The sequence below is a fragment of the Acinonyx jubatus genome, chromosome A1 (assembly GCF_027475565.1).
Source record: "Acinonyx jubatus isolate Ajub_Pintada_27869175 chromosome A1, VMU_Ajub_asm_v1.0, whole genome shotgun sequence".
NCBI classification, from domain to species: Eukaryota; Metazoa; Chordata; class Mammalia; order Carnivora; family Felidae; genus Acinonyx; species Acinonyx jubatus.
This window is the reverse complement of record NC_069380.1, coordinates 136969407-136987072: the sequence shown is the minus strand read 5'-3', so window position 1 is coordinate 136987072 and position 17666 is coordinate 136969407. Positions and strand designations below refer to the sequence as shown.

Sequence of the window (17666 nt, the reverse complement as noted above, 5' to 3'; positions counted from 1 at the left end):
AGAAGGCCATGTGGGTGGGGGCTGTCTAGTCTCCTGGCACAATGTCCCAAGGCATTGCCTCTGGTCCTACTTACGACCCATAGTCACCCACAGAGGGGAGATCAGTGCTTGCAAGCCTATGCATGTACGTGGAGGGTAGGCATGTGCAGGACTGGGTAGGAGAGGTGGTGTTGATGTGTATCACAGTTGTCAAATCTACATTATTTTTCAGGGAGAAAGAATTCACAGAGTGTAGGCATATACACAAATGTTATTGTGAGCAGTAAGTTGATTAAATGTCACCTGCTATCTGCCAGGCACTGGGTAAAGTGGAGGGGACAACCTTGTAAGCAGAAACAGACGCAGGTCCAGATTCCTGGGGTCATCTAGTCTACCGAGGGAAATAAACAGTAAAGGAAAGCTGTGATCGTAGTTTGTGCTCTGGAAGGAGACATCCCTAGTGCAATGACAGAACACAGGGACTTGAACCTGGTCAGGTTCCTGGGGAACTTAAGGCCTGAGCTGATGCCTGAACGAAGAGAAGTGAGCTAGACAAAAGGAACAGGCAGTCTTTCTAGGCCAGACTCCAAAGTCTATCAGGGCCACGTGGCTGGACCAAGTTGGGTAGGAATCTAACTCCAGGGAGGTAGGAGAAGAGGGTGGCTTTCTGCTTCTGGTGGCACCCCCTGGGCCCACACCCTTTCCAGAGCTGTTATTTACATGTGTTTTTCCCCCCCTCCTCTCTGAAGTTGTGGCCACTCTGAGTGGTAGTCAAGAGCAGCCAACAGGAGCCCGACAATTTAGCAAAGCTAATTCCATCTCCTCCAGAAAATTAGCTACCGGAGGTTTCAAAACTGCACCCCCAGTCTTCTACGGTTTCGGATTATTCCCAAATGTCTCTTTCAACCAGCTCTAAGAAATGCGTTGGCTTTAAAGTCGTGATTCCTGGACGGAAAACCTACCGAGGCAGAAGCATCAGCTGGCCCCCGTTTTCCCCTGTGAGCTCATTCTAGCCTTCAGCCCCACTTCAGATGGGACAGAGGGCAGGGGCAGGGGCAGGGGCACCCCCCCCCCCCCCCCCGAGAAGTGCAGGGCTTGGGTGGCGGTCAGCCGCTCTCCCTGCGACAGAGACGGCTCCCAGGAGGGCTTTACACAATTCTCTGCGCCGACTCCATCTGAGGTAGGTCGCCTTGACATGACAGGTGGTAAAGGCGCTCCTTACTCCAAATCTTCAATCCAGAAAAGGTAGAAGGAACCACCCCCCAGAAGCCAAAGGTGCATGAGAAAACACAATGCCTTCCCGAGATCTACCTCAGGCGGGTTACTGCCACTCCCCGGGTGCCGGCCTTTCCACACCTCAAACAAGGCCTGAAGGACACCCTCTGTCTTCATTCACAAAACTAGAGGGGCACAAGGATGAAAGGCCCCGCTGACAAAGGCAGGGGGATTAGGGGCTTCCCCAGGAATCCTCTGAGCACTTAACAGCCAATCTGGTTTCATCTCCCAATGATGGGGCTTAAATGCAATTCAGAAGCAAAGGCTGTAATCCACAGACTTCCGCCCGTGGCTCCTCCCACACCAGAGACATTAACTGATTTTGTGTGCACTTAGATCCCACATGAAGAGGAGGGCATCTCGGAGGCTCGGCTCGGAGGGCACACTTGACAGGCGAGCCGGCTTCAGGCCATCTTTCCCCTTGTTCTCTCTTAGCTGGAGCGACCACCTTTCGAGCAGAGTCAGCCTCTGCAGATTTCCTGCATATAGTGGTTCCACAACGGGACTAAACGTCCCTGGCCTGGCAGCTTCGGTCTTCCTCCGCAGGGCTGGGGCCCTTCATTGCTCGAAGCTTCTCTATCCCCGAGGGCAGCTGGGCTGGGGCTTCCCTCAAGGGCAGAGAAACGATCTTTCTGGGTTGCTACTTCGTGACCTGAGGGGAGGATCCACTCTATTGGTTTTCAACCCAGGCTGCCCACATTAGAGTTACCTGGGGAGCGTTTAAAAGCCAGCACTGCCCAAGCCCCCGTCCGGTCCTTTTAAATCAGAATATCCAGAGATGCGGCAGGGAAAGTTATTTTTTTTTAAATGCTCTCCAGGTAATTCTAATGTGCAGCCAGTGTGGAGAACCAACGATTTACCCTCTCCACGTCCACACCCTCTGCCCCAAATCTGTTAGGACACAGGGGTTGATCTCACTCATCCGTTCTCTGGCTTCAGATGATAAAATAGGTGATAAATTTACCAATGTGAAGCCAAGCCAGCAGAGACAGAAAGGTGGGAGGGGAGACAGAGTTATGCTCCCACAGATTCACCCTCCCTTGGCCAGACCTACTTATCTGAGAATACTGCTCCTGTAGGCATTTTCTTTCATCCTGGAAATACCCAGCATTCAGAGGATGCCTTCCGACCTCATTACATTCAGGTCTCCCTGCTAATCCTTTGGAAATCAGGCTTCTTAAAAAAAAATAAGCAGCCACCTTACTTGGACCAGCTTTCCCCCCGATGACCCTGGACTGGCAGGGGCTTGTCAATTCAAGGGACTGGGCAGGAACTGCTGTTTTGTGAGAGGACATCAGGCTCTCCCACAACTCATTGTGGTGACTGGCCTTGACAAGGCAGGTGGCAAAGGCGCTTCCTACTTCAAATTTTCAATCTAGACGAGGCAGAAGGAACCACCTCCCTGGCGGTCACAGACCTCCAGGCACACGCATCCCTTGGGTCACAGACTCCTTGGACCAAATAAGCTCTCCCAGGAGACATCCAGTCCAGCCCAAGGGAAGGGTGGCCTAGAGCCCCTGGAAGTCTGTGACATCTCCGGGAGCATCTCCAATCTAGTTAACATAGGGTAGCAATGAATCTTTGTTTTAAATAACATAAGAGGCACAGCGAGAAACTGATGCCATTTAGATAATGAAAAGAATCAAACTGGTTGAAACTCAGATCAAAGCTCCTTAAACTCGCTCTGTTAGACAACCACAGATAACATCAAAGACATGTTGCTTATTTTTCTTTTTGTCCTTCGTGCCCGCCATCCCCCACCCCAACCACGTTGCTGGGACAATTGTTCACAGAAGATCATATTGTATTTCAGATGGAGAAATTAGATTCCGGTTGGGCTTTGAAAGTCCCCCCCAAATCTCTTGAATGGACCTAATTTATTTGGCCACATGTTTTCAGGATGAGCTCAGGTGAAATCACAGCAAACTTCGTCCTGAATTCTGTAATCTGTGGAGCATCCGCTTCTAATAAAGCACAACATTTTCATTCCCTAGCGATGCTGGTGCCAGGTCACAGCAATTATGGGCAAACGTCAGTTTCCAAGTCCACCGCTGTTGCTTAAATTGTACGTGGTCTAAAATAACAGCCAGACGTCGGCTCTGTCCCTCCGGGTGGGGACCCACCCCGCCTCTGCTGCCTCTGAGAAGGAGGCACTGCCTGATAGGGTGTGATACCGGAAATGCTCAGCAGCTAAAACATTAGAAGAGCTGCAGTCCCTTGGGGTGCCTGGGTGGCTCAGTCGGTTGAGCGTTCTGCTCAGGTCCTGATCTGGTTTGTGAGTTCGAGCCCCGCGTCGGGCTCTGTGCTGACAGCTCAGAACCTGGAGCCTGCTTCAGATTTCTGTGTCCCCCTCCCCTCTCTCTGCCCCATCCCTGATTGTGCTCTGTCTCTGTCTTTCAAAAATGAATAAACATAAAAAAAATTTTTTTAGAAGAGCTGCAGTCCCTTTGGGCCATGGGCCAGGGCACCCACTTCCGGCAAGGGCTCTCACTCAAATCTTTTTCTGAAAGGACCATTTTATGAATTTAAGATGGACTCTGTGTTAGTTTGCTGGGGCCACCATAACAAAGTACCACACACTGGACGGCTTTAACAACAGGAATGTACTGTCTCACAGCTTGGGGTGGGTAGGCTTATTCGCCTCTCTCTTACAAGAGGGCTTGTAGATGGCCATCTTCTCCCCGAGTCCCTTCACACTGGCTCTCCTCTATGGGTGTCTGTCTCTGTGTCCAAATCTCCCCCCTTCTAGAAGGAACCGGTCATATTGGATTGGGGACAACCCTCACGCCCCCATTTTAACTTGATGACCTCTGCCAAGACTCTATCTGCAAACAGGGTTTGCACCCTATCTTTTTTGGGGCTGTGGGGAGACACAATTCAACCCATGACAGATCACAGCCAAAATGGAATCCAGTTATAAAAGCTAACACTCACCGAGCATTTCTGCTTTGAATTTGGCATTGCTCAGGGCTTTACACGAATTAATTGATTTAATCTGCACAACTCTATGAAGTCCATACCATTATTATCCAAATTTTAGAATTGAAGAGATTGGGTCTTGGCAAGGTTCAGTCACTTGCCCAAGGTCACATTACTAGTGAGAGCAGAGCCAGAACGCACAAGCAGGCGGCCTGAATCCAGAGTGGATTCTGTCTACTACTATCCTACACAGCCTCGATATTTGACGTTTCTGGCAGCCAGGGAAGGCGCCTCATAGACCTCCAGCTATGGGGAACTTAACGGACCAAAAGCTAGCTTCAATACTCTGAAATGTATCACCACGTCTGCCATGAGGCCACACTTCCCAAAGGTGGCTCTGGCCAGTGCCTGAGCAGAGTAACCAGTTCTGGGAGTCGAGGGACTCCTGTGGCAGCTAATGTTTGGCTTGTGGACTCTTTGACAGTTGTACCCAACCTTCCTTACCCTGCAGGGCACTCTAAGATGCTTCCCCCTCCCTCCCCACCCTAGCCTCTCTCCCGCCCTCGGACTCAGACCTGCATCCCAGTCTGATGGCAGGTGCTTCCAGCCTTCTCCACTTCCTCATTTTCTTTTTTCTTTTTGAATGTTCATTTATTTTTGAGAAAGAGAGACAGAGCCCAAGCAGGGGAGGAGCAGAGAGAGAGGGAGACAGAGAATCTGAAGCAGACTCCAGGCTCTGAGCTGTCAGCACAGAGCCTGATGTGGGGCTCGAACTCATGAACTGCAAGATCATGACCGGAGCCAAAGTCGGACACTTAACCGACTAAGCCACCCAGGCGCCCCTCCACTTCCTCATTTTCTTGCATTTCTCCTAATAAATCCTGGCATGTTGGATCATGTCTCAATGTCTACACCACGGAGGTCCTAAACTAAGATAATATTCTATTTAATTCAAAGGTTTCAAAAAACATGTAATTCTGATTCAAATTGTTTGATTCATTAGCATTTTAAAAACTGCAGCACTAAAAAACTTCATCTTCCAGGAGGTATGTGGTTTGCGAGTTTTCTTTAGTGTCTGGAAAACTCATACAGCTTATGCCAGTTTTAAGGATGTTTCCTTTCGTTCTTGCTCGAATATGCAGAGTTCCTAGAGCCCGGCATATAGCAGGCCCTCAGCAGAGACGATTAAAGGGGTAGAAGACCATTTTCTCTTGTGATAGTCTCTAAAATAAACTGGTCTGGAGGAGAGAGGTAGCTTCTCTGAGGGTGGAAGGAAAAACAAAAGGCAGACCAGGTTGATGATGAAGTCCTAGTAATGAATGTTACCTGGGCACATGCCTCCTTCACGAAGGCTGAGTGCTTTCCCAATGTGTCTGGGTCTGCACTTGGAGTGATGGGGGAGGCTTTCAGGGATTCAGAAGCAGATAAGGTATGTCTTAGAGACAGGAACACTGATCGCTGGGAACTTTTAGCCTGGGTGGTTACATTATAAAGACAAACCTCTAAACGCTTTCCTCTTTTCCTTTACCAGTTGAACCATTCACCTTGGTGGTAATGCCTTCAGGCTAGGTCAGGGCCTTTGGTCCAGGGCTCATCTTTTGCTAGCTAGCTGGTCAGTGGCATCTTCTGCAGTCCTCAGACTGCCCTTGTAGGTCAAATGAATTCCAAAATGAGGGGTTAGGATGAATGATGTCTAAGGTCCTCCTCTGTGCTAATATTCTCTGAAATGACCCTCAGTGTGGCATGGGTACTAATCAGCCCAGATAAATTCCCAGGGTGTCAGGGTAGGATAGAGAATGTCTTCCAGCAGTATGCCATTTCTGTTCTTTTCTACCCCAGAAGAACCACACAGTGACCACCCCACCCCACCCGGAGTATTCCAATCACAGGCGGTGGATTTGACCAAGAGAAGAAAAGGAATATCCACCTCTTTACAAGTTCCACAGTTTTCACTTTATGCATCAGTTGTGTTCATCCAGGTGCTTAACATAATTACTATTTTTCTTATTTTTTTTTTAAATTGTAGTAGTGGGGCGCCTGGGTGGCGCAGTCGGTTAAGCGTCCGACTTCAGCCAGGTCACGATCTCGCGGTCCGTGAGTTCGAGCCCCGCGTCGGGCTCTGGGCTGATGGCTCAGAGCCTGGAGCCTGTTTCCGATTCTGTGTCTCCCTCTCTCTCTGCCCCTCCCCCGTTCATGCTCTGTCTCTCTCTGTCCCAAAAATAAATAAAACGTTAAAAAAAAAAAAAAATAAATAAATAAAATAAAATTGTAGTAGAAATAGCTTGATGAGAGGTATATCTGAATCTCTGAAATAATATGCCCTGTTATCACAGTCTCCTGCTGAGTCTTCTCCCATGTTTAAAAATAATGTTTACAGTGACTTTTCGGTTCATGAGACCATCTCAGAAATTTAAAAAAAAAAATCTTTTTTAATGTTGTATTTATTTTTGAGACAGAGACAGAGCATGAGCAAGGGAGGGGCAGAGAAAGAGGGAGACACAGAATCCGAAGCAGGCTCCAGGCTCCGAGCTGTCAGCACAGAGCCCGACGCGGGGCTCGAACTCAGGAACCGCGAGATCATGACCCGAGCCGAAGTCGGACGCATAGCCGACTGAGCCACCCAGGCACCCCACCGTCTCAGAAATTTTTAAAGCAGGGCACGAAGCTGATGGAAACTGGCTCCCCTAACCAGCATGAACATATGCGGGGCAGCTTTGATGTGACTGATGGGATAGTGTTTGCTGATAGGGCCTGCTAATAATCCAGCAAGATGATGTCATTCTTGGCAGGGCTCAGAAAGAGCAGCAACAGGCCAACAGCTCTCCTTGGCTGATACAGCCCTTTTGTAGGTTCCTTGACTTTGCTGTTGCCGAGCAGATGCGATTGGAAAGTTCTGTGGGCCCAGCTGAGCCGTCTTACCTCCCGGGGATGGGAGTTTTTGTCAAGAAATCTTGGGTCACTAGCTGGTTTACGTAAATCCTGTAGGAAGGTTTCCACTGCCTTTAAAGGACTCCCTGGAATGGAGATTTATAATAATGCTAGGAGAGAATTAACTGCTGGACAGACAGGCCTTTGCAATGGACTTGCTTCGCCCCTAGGGGTGAGATCGAAGCCGTTCTAACCCCTTGAGTCTGTCCTGGTTTGGGATGGCCAAGGAAGAGAGGTAGGAACAGGACTCAGGGTGGGGAAGAGGCAACCTCATGGTACTTTTGACTCTAGAATTAGAAACTACTCTATGCTCTTTAATATAATGCATCTTTTAAAAAATTTCTTGGATTTTGCGTAAGTCAAGGACACAGGGAGCCCTCGTGTTTCCAAGTGGAGAGACTAACTGGCGGTTATCCCTCAACCCAGTCTAGTCCCGGAAGTGTGTGCCACGTGGTCGGCAGACCTCTCCCCAGCTGGTCTGTCACCTCATCTGTGCCTGCGGCTCTGACTCTGACCGGTCAGGGCAGATGCTCGTCCTGATGTAAGAACCCCAGAGAGCCCTATCTGTGCTAGCTGGGGACGCCCTGAGAATAATTCACTTCCTCAATGAAAAGCATTCACTACAGAAATGTAGGACCTATCCCACAAGGAGCTTTGTGAAAACTGGGATACTTCACCATGATATTCCAAGTTGCTGACTTTCTTCAAGGGGGTAGTTGCCTTTACACTGGCACAAAAAAAGTGCTTTTTTTTTCTTTTTTTTACCAAATTGCCTGGAAATGCAGGCCATTTGTACAATGACAAAAAAACATCCTATTTTAGAATCACTGCAGAACAGGGGATTTTATGTGGCTGGAGATATTCTTAGTGCTTATTCTGCAAAAATTTTGCAAATACGTCTATTTCTTGATTTATGGAATAGATGCTGTCTAGCAGGGCTTGGAAATAGAGCAAATGTTGGTAAAGCAGATGATATTTTCCAGTTGACTTTTATGATAATAAGAGCTCTGTTGCCATGGAAAAAATCCATCAGTATGCTGAGTTGAAAACATTTGGGAAGAAGGCTGATGGTTCTTTCCAATTCTAGAGAGAGCAACATTCATCCATTCCATAGATACTCGTGGAAAGATGACAACGTGCCCCACAGCGTATTCTAAACATGGTTCTTTATTTTGCACTTTGTTAATTTGTCATGTAACTCTGAGGGCACAAATGGGGCAGCTTTCCCTGTCTGCTGGAGGCAAAAGTTTGTGTCATCCTGAGCAGTGAGCAAGAGGGAGGGTCCTGGGGCAAAGCCAGTACTTGGAGAGGACAGTCACGGCAGTTAAAGAAAGTGCCTGGGAGGAGGAAGGTGACAGGCACATTTTGCTGCTTTTCCTGTGGTCAAAAACGCTGCCACTTACTGCTTTCCTGAATGCTATTGTTTACAAATATTTGGACGAATCCTACTAGACGAGGGGATAAAATCTGGATACAAACTGGGCATTTTGGTAGAAGCGCAAGTGATCTTTGCCTACGGGGCACTGAGCCCATGACACCATCCAGTCAGGAGCCAGCAGGAGAGAAATGTTGCAGAAACGCCTGTTGTTGGAGCAGCCCAGGCCTGGGAAAGAAGTTCTGCAATCAGATCTTTAACTGCAGATGGGCACGTGAGCAGTCTCCGTAGGGCTTCCTTCTCTTCCAGCAGCAGGAGGTTTGATGTTCGGGAGTGGGGGGGGAGGGGTTCAGCCTGCCACATCCAACTCCCACCCTCTGAAACCAATGCCTTACCTATAGCTGTCCTCTTGAGTAGACATAAGGGAGGCCACAGAGTCTGAGAAGTTGAGTTCTAGCCCTAACTCTGACGCTCTTTCTTATGGCCTTGAGCAGGCTTTCTTCTTCTCTCCCTTCCATTTTGTAAGAGAAAGTTACTTAACCAAAGATTGCTAAGGTCTTTCAGTGGAACACTCTACCTACACTCTAGGGCGTTCGCACCTTAGGGTCACCGATACTTATTTGCTGAAATAAGGTTGGAGGGAGAGTAATAAGGAAGGACAGGTAATTTTGGAAAAGCTGGGGTGGGAGGCCAAGAAGCAGGACGTCATATAACTTCAGCACCTCTCTGTCACAGCAGATGTTTGATTAGGTAATTTCTCTGGCCTCTCTTTCTTTAGATCCCGTTCTATTTGGGAATGAAACTGAGGAAGGAGATCCAAGCCATGCTGGGAAATGAAGTCCTCTTCCCATTTGGGCCACTAATGAAAACCTCCATCCAGGTAACATTTGGCTCCACTTACTTGCACAGCTGACTCGGGCCCGGGACCCACATATCCTTGCCAGGCCTACTTTCCTAATCTGTTACCCCCATGTTAAAGAGGAATGATCCAAGTACTCAGCAGGTTGAAATGATCTTGCCCAAGCTTACAAATGGTGCCCATTATTTTACCCCCAAACCACAATCAAACAAAAAGCAATCCAGAAGGATGGAAAGGCAAACATACTAGTGGGAAACGTAATGGCACCCTCCTTACTTAAATAGCCTTTTTGAAAACCCTTCAGTGTATAAATAGTGACTAATTTAACTCCATAAAAATACATTGGCTCTGGGTCAGATCATTTGTATCTGCTTGCAAGAAGACGAATTGCACAATAGATCCGGCCAAATACTGTAGCCTAAATATTGGCCCTATTCAAACTGTTGAGCTGAATTTTTCAGAACAAAATTCATAACATTCCTCCCCCCCCCCCCCCGCTTCTTTCACTGCATGTAAAGTGCCTTTTTTTCCTGTTTTTAAACTCCAACAGGGAACCCCTAGGGCAACCTAACCCTCCTTGACATAGGCAGTACTCTGATTTATGGGGATCATGAAAGATGATTGTACTCTATCTGAATGAAGGTCGTCACTGTGAAAACCTCACAGAGACCATAAACACATTCTGCTGCAGCCGAGCCTCCTAGCTTTTGAAAAGACCCATTCAGCGCGCTGGCAGCCTGGGCATACCTTGAAGTGGGCGAGCTTGTTTTTGCTAAGAAACTTCTATGGACTAGGGAGCTTTTCTAGGCTCTGTGTAAAGGTTCACTGTACACATTTGCTTAGTCTCTGTACGATACACATTTACAAATTCTTGGAGTTGAGCATGGGGAACTGAGCAGCCAGAGTCCTGGGGATGAAGCCACATGATGCTGTTTAGCAGCCCCAGTCACCGCTGTGACTTTAATAGCTCAGCTGGAGTTGTCTGGGCTCTAAGTGGTGTATTCACACAAAAGACACCAGAGCCAGACTGGTCCGCGTCCCCAGTAGAACCATGGCTGGAGTTGTGGTGAGTAAAGTTCTGGGCAGAGACCTAACAAGTGTGGATAGACATGGGGTGTGTTTCCTTGGATGAAATATTTGGTTCTCCGTGGTGACTTCTGCCTTGTGAAAGAGATGGAAAAGAGAATCCCCCCCACCCCAGCCTTTCTTTGTTGTCTCTCCTTCTCTCTGCTGAACTTGGAGAATGGAGGGAAAGCAGGAAAGCAAGAAAGCCGTACGGGGTAGTGGCTTGGAGCTCACACTGTGAGTCTGGCAAGGCAAGCACTGTATCCCACGTCCGCCATAGCTTAATGAGCTTTCATGGTCACGGGCAATGAACACTCCTGGCTTTCCTGGGTTAGAGCCTAGATCCAAGTTGAACAAGGGAACTTACTTATTTTTCTTACTAAACTAACAGAACTTTGGCTTTTCCAGACAGTCCAGGACAGGTGACGAAGTAAAATGGAGAAGAAAGTTCTCAGGAGAAAGACTTACATAGGGAGGGGAAGCTTAAAATTAGGATGCTTCCCTTGAGGTCTTGTGAACTGTTTGACTCTTCTTTTCCTCGGACCTGTTTTCTGCATTGGAATTCTCTTCTTCATCCTCAGAATGCCAGTACACATCTACTCTTCAGAATACCTTATTGAGGGGCGTCATGAGGGATGAACAAGAGTAGCAGTGTCCAGATTTGGGAGAAGTGGTACCAAGGTGGGACGGCAGATACAGGAGCTAAGAATGATGCCTGGGAGCAGGAGACAGCAGGTCATGGTGTGAACTATCTCGGGACTGAATGGGACGTCGACTCCCTTCTAGAAAGGAAAAAAGAAGGGAGGGAGGGTAGGGTGGTTTTAGGCTGCCTATACCATGTTACATGGGCAAAGATCAAGCTGTTATATTCGAATGGGGAAGATGTCCAGAAAGCAGATACTTGGGTCAAGTATGAGCATATAAACTGGTGATTAGGTGTCCTTAGGGCTTTTCTTCTCAGATGTTGGGCAAAGAGTATGCAATTTCCTTGAATCTCCTTAGGACCTTCTTGGGGAAGGATGAGGGACCTTGAGAAACATGTATAGCCTTGTCAGATCCTTGGGAATCAGTCAGAGTCCATTGTGAGCCACCTCTAGCTACCTCCTCCGCAGTCTCCCACACCTCAAGCATCCTCAACTGTTCCTCAATCCACTGTGGCTCAACAGGATTCCATCACAAGCCAGCTGAAACCAATACTGAATCAATGTCAGCAGAATGAGTTGCATCCTAGAAATCACCATTTCTGTACCCCAGTCCAGCTCCCAAGGTTGCCTCACAACATTTTGAAGCTCCAACTATTTCCTACTCCATGTCCGTACTTCCTAAGACAAAGCATGAAGGGGATCAAAAGAGAGGTGTGGGAGGCCAAAATAATAAGCTAAGGGTAGGGAGAATTTGCTTCTGCGACTCTGTGTTATTCTGACCTCTTCACTTGGGGAGAGGAGAAAAATCCAGCACCTGGGACCTCTGGATGCCCCTCAGGTTGTATTCAGAGTCCTCCTTGGGAGGGAAGGATGCTTAGAAACTGCCAAGGCAATGGGCCATCTGCTCCCTTGTCCTCTGGTCCTCAGGGGCAGAGGACAGCAGTGGTGAGGAGAGGCTAGGTGATTCCCAAGAGCTGCCCACTTCACTCTACATTCCCATGGCCCAGATCTACTGCCAGAAAATATGGTAACCACCCAGAGAGGAAGAGCATTGCAATCACCCAGAGGGAAAATCAGGGCCAGCTGGAACAAGCAACTAGTTCTAGTCTGAATGACCATCATACAGCCCCCACCCCTCGTCAGTAAGGAGTTCCAGGCTACTTGTTTGAGTTTAAATGAACAACAAGCTTATAAGCTGAAGACCCATTTAGATGTAGGCAAGCACTGGCATTCACCTCTTCCTCCTTCTACCTTTTTCTTTTCTTTTTTTTTTTTCAACATTTATTCATTTTTGGGACAGAGAGAGACAGAGCATGAACGGGGGAGGGGCAGAGAGAGAGGGAGACACAGAATCGGAAACAGGCTCCAGGCTCTGAGCCATCAGCCCAGAGCCCGACGCGGGGCTCGAACTCACGGACCACGAGATCGTGACCTGGCTGAAGTCGGACGCTCAACCGACTGCGCCACCCAGGCGCCCCTCTTTTTTTTTTTAAACTAAAAAAAAAAAAAAAGTAGGGCCATTCACGGGTGCAACAAAAGCAGATTATCCATATTGCTTCGCTTGCCTGGTTGACACCCAAGTGGATTCTGTCAATTTACATGAGCATTTGCTCTTTTCCGAATTTTTAATAGTAATAGTGTTATGACAGGACTGTTTAATATAGAATCACCCCCTTAAAATGACTCCAGAAAGAAGACCCCTTTCACATTTTTAAAAATAACTTGATGGAAACTTAAAAAGGACACGTCTTCCAGGGAAGCTCCAGAACAATCTGTGTGATAAGAGGATAACACGAGCAGTGCCCTTTTGCATCACCCTGTGAGCTCCTCTTGCCCTGTTGATGTGCAAAATGTGTGCAATATAGCACATAAAATGGGTTGTCAGCTGGGGGTATGACAAGCTTTTTATTGTAGGCAATATATTTTGTCTGTAAAGTTTGTAGGTGTAACTAAATTTCCCCCAAATGTGAAATCATCTCAAATCCTCTCACACTCAACAATTTATCTCAGCAGACTCTAGCCTTTGCCTTCAGAACAGTCCCAGTCACTGTCATCATTAGGCTGACTTTTGCAAAAGCCTTCTTGCTTCTACCCTCACCCCCCAGCCCCTGCCCCCACCTTCAGTAGATTATCCAATAGAATCCAGAATAAATTTTGGAAACAGAAATCAAACCACTTAACCCTTCTTTTCAAAACCCACTAATATCTTCCCATCTCACTTAGAATAAAAGCCAAAGTCCTTAGGTGGGCCCACAAAGCCCAGCCAAGTCTCTGACTTACCACTTACTACTCTCCCAGTCTTTGCTCTGCTCTGGCCTCACTGGCTTTCTCACTAGTCTTTAAATAGAAACAAACTTATACCCCAGGACCTTTGCACTTGCCATGACGCTTACTCATCAGAATGCTCTCTTCTCACAACCTGCTTCCCTAGTTCCTTATAGTCTCTGAAAAAATGCTATTTGGCCATTGACATTGTTGATACCCCAATCACTCCTTATCCATGCTACCCTGCTTTACTTTCCTTTAAATTATTTATCATCACTTGACATATCGCATATGAATTTGTTCATTTGTTTATGTTTAGTCTTTCCGCGTGAGCAGGGACCTTCTTTTGTTCCCTACAGTATCCCCAGTAACTTAAATAATTACAAAACTTAAACAAAGCTTAGAACAATTCCTGGCACAGAGCTGGAGCTCACTAAATATTTACTGACTGGATGAATGAATTACTGAGTCCTAATGCTCTGTACCATCAGCTGGCAACAATGCCCAATAAGGTTGTACGTGATGAAGGGGCTGGGAATAAAAATTAATTATCAAGATGGTCAAGGGTTTTTAGAGAATAAGCAAACGCAGGAGAAACATTTAAAAATTAAAGGGGGGGGAAAAAAGCAGAAAGTGATCCTGGTTCTCGTTCACCCATTCACTGAACCAAAGCCAGGCCAGATTTGTTCTCTTCAGTTGCTGAAATCTGGTTCTTGTCACAAACCAACCTAGACATCTATTTTGATACACATATTATATGTCTCTTGGCATGCAGAGGATTCATATCACTTACCAGATTTATTGAAATTATGAAAAGCAGTGTGAAATGCCTCCTGCCATATGGGAAAGAGGTGAAAATGCTGACATGTGGCTCTTTTCCAATTTCACAAAAGTTTAGAGTTTCAGACTTTTTTTCTCCTCCTGGGTGTGGTGGCTCTTTCTTATCAAACATCTAGTCTCTGAGTAGCCATAAAGTCCTAGCTGTGTATCTTGTGGTTTTTTTAATACTCGAAGAACTGTATTCTGATGTGTATCAAAATGGCCACTTGGGCCCAGCTATTACAAGAAGAACCGAAAGGGCTTTCTTTGCCCTGTTAATTGTCTGTCGAACTGGGAAGGGCCTGTGGGAAGGGACCTGGCCCATTCGGGACACACGCTACCATGGGAATGCACTTGTGCTGAGCCCAGGCCCAGCCCAGGCGGCGGAGGGGGTGGGGGGGTGGGGGGGGGGTCTGTCCCTACCACCCAGCTGTCCTGTGACCTGGGGCAGGGCAGGTCTCCATCTCTCCGTGCCTCACTGTCCCCTCTGCTGCCATTCTCTCACCTGGGCTGTCCCACAGGGTCTCCCAGTTCCTTCAATGTTCAGTGGAGACGAGTAGTACCTTCTGCATGGGGTTAGGAAGATCAGATCAGATGGTTCAATGTTCAAATGACTAAAGGGCTTCAATGGGAGGCTAACTCAGAAGTTCTCCCTAAAGTTTTAGCAGGGATTATCATTACCTGTTGCTATGACTATAGCTTATACTCCAGTGGCCTCTTTTACAGGGAGTCGACAGATCTTTTACACCTGGATGTAGTTCTTTTCTAGATTCTACTTTTTTTTAATTTTTTTTACACTTATTTATTTATTTATTTATTTATTTATTTATTTATTATTTTTTTTAACGTTTATTTATTTTTGAGACAGAGAGGGACAGAGCATGAACAGGGGAGGGGCAGAGAGAGAGAGGGAGACACAGAATCTGAAACAGGCTCCAGGCTCTGAGCAGTCAGCAAAGAGCCTGACGTGGGGCTCAAACTCACGGACCGTGAGATCGTGACCTGAGCCGAAGTCGGACGCTTAACCGACCGAGCCACCCAGGCACCCCAACATTTATTTATTTTTGAGAGACAGAGAGAGACAGAGCGTGAGCAGGGGAGGGGCCGAGAGAGAGGGAGACATAGAATCTGAAGCAGGCTTCAGGCTCCAAGCTGTCAGCACAGAGCCCGACGCGGGGCTTGAACCCACGAACTGTGAGATCATGACCTGAGCCAAAGTCAGACGCTCAACCGACTGAGCCACCCAGGCACCCCGTCTAGATTCTATTTTTGATTGAAGTGAGTCACTTTGGCTAGGGAAGTAGTCAATCTGAATTGCAATACTATGCACGTTTTTTGGTGGTGCTTGTACCTAACACGCCAGCCTGGCCGGGATGTCGTGCAAACCCTTCCCAATGTTGTACAATTTCCCTGCGATACGTAAACATGGCTTTTGTTGTTAGCGAATCTAAAACATCTTTATTGCCAAACTGTCTTACAAATACTGTCAGCAGTCCGGATCCACAGAAAGAAACAACTGCTTCGAGCCTGTAGCTCACCTTCAGCCCCCAGATGCAGCCTAGATGTCCTGCGGTAGGCATGACCTCAGCCCAGAGGAGTGAGTGACTGAGTCAGTGAGTCAGTGAGTGAGGGTGTGTCTGTGTGTGATGCTATGGAGGAAGAGAACTTGGTAAATAAAACTTCACGGTCCTCTTTCCAGAGGACTTTCATTTAAGTTGTGCTAACCTGCCATTAGACCTTCATCCCCAACTCACCCGCTAGCATTTCTCTGATGTCAGTTTTAGGTAGTTTCTTCACAAATGGCCCCTCTGATCCATTAAACATGAGAAATTTCAGAGGACTGGAGCTGAGACTCTAGTGCTAATCCTCACCCTTCCAGATAAAGCAGGAAAGAAATTCATGTGTGTCTATTCTGCCCTCCGTGTATTCAGTACTCATGATACACGAAGCACATGCAGGTTTACTCCCGCACTGGGAGCGCCTGCATCAAATAGCGTGTATTCCCAAGAGGGCCTGACCCTCAGCCCATTACCGCCAGGCTTTCCAGGTAGGAATTGCACACATGGTTTTATTCCTTTGCCTCTCTCCCCTCGGGTGGCGTTTTGCGTTTGTTTATTCTTTGGCAGAGATTTCCAGCATTCTTCTATTTGGTAACTAAGTGGTAACTGTGCTCAGAAGGAAAATGCCCCTGTCAGCACAGAACAAGAGTCTGGTAATGTTTCCAGAGACGACTTTTGTTAGCCTTCACATAAAGCTATGTGGTCATGAGGACTATGTACTCATCACTAAACTAAACTGACTGCAGTACGCAGAAGACAATTGTTTATGAAGAATAGGGCGGTGTTGCCTCATTTGTACAGATGGCATCAGTGGGTGATAAAGTTTCCAATTCCTATGTGACGTTGGGTTATCTTGAGAACAAAATATTCAAGTCCAAAGTACTCATCTTAGCTGTATTTTGTTAAAAATAATTTTTATAGACGTATTTCATATTTCTTGCCATTTTAAATCTGGTGACTGAACATATTTCAGCCTCTTCTTGATGACTCAGAATCATCACCATGAACGTGGATAATTTTACTGTGCTCCAGATAAGCAATGACATCGGGGCCTGTTGAGTTATGAGCTGTGGTGGAAAATTCCTAGGTAAATGTCTCAGGGTCTTAGATTTATTGAGCTCCAACAATTTTTCTAATTCTCCCCTGGATGTCAGACTTACACTTGTTACTGTCTTGCTGTCTTTGTCTCGAAAAACCTTCCGCCACTCTCGCCCTTTCATTCAAGGACTATCTTTGAGGGTGCACTGTGCACGAGAGGGTACAGGGAAGTCAGGACCGGGGCGGGGGCAAGGGCCTGCCTGCAAGGAGCAGGCCTGCTCGTGAGAGAGGCAAACAATAAATAGGGTCACAGTTAAACGGGTTCATTCTAATTGGCTTTGGTCTGGGAGAGTGACTAGTCACACTTGAGAGTCATGTATAAACTCAGGATAAATGGGATTTCAGAACTTTGCATGATCGGAGTCTGTTTCTGTTTCCTTCTGAGTAGTTCCTCAGCAATGAGATTGTTGGCTTCATGGCTCTGGGAAAATGCAGACCTTCGGTATTTCCAGAGAATACTGAGCATAACACTGAAAAGGGCTTGATGTCACTCAAGCTCGAGTTTCTATCGTCTGCCAAATGGCCCTCTGCCTGCAACTTCACACTGAGGACAACATGGCATCTGAGAGTCTAGAGATTGCAAATTCACATCTCCAGGCCTGGTCTCTGTTCATCGCCATATTTGTGGATCTAACTGCTCAGTCCCCCTCTCCAGGTGGATGTCTCATGACATCTCAAGTTTACCTGCTGATTGCACCCCTCACCATTGCCTCCACCCCCCATTCTCTTCCTCTAGTCTTTCCATCTTGGTAAAAACAGTGTTATAACCTTCCCAACACAGAGGAATTATTCTCAAGTTCTCTCCTTCCCTCATCCCGCACTCTCTTAAGTACTAGCCCACATCGAATTCATCAACTAAACTTGGGGATTTTTATCCCAAA

The 17666-nt window shown here is 47.1% G+C and overlaps 1 non-coding gene across 1 annotated transcript; it reads right to left on the bottom strand.

Moving 5' to 3' along the window:
- Positions 1-15292: 15292 nt before the first annotated feature.
- On the bottom strand, positions 15293-15377 carry TRNAQ-UUG (transfer RNA glutamine (anticodon UUG)). The gene has a single exon. It is a non-coding gene; the product is annotated as a tRNA-Gln (tRNA).
- Positions 15378-17666: the final 2289 nt, after the last annotated feature.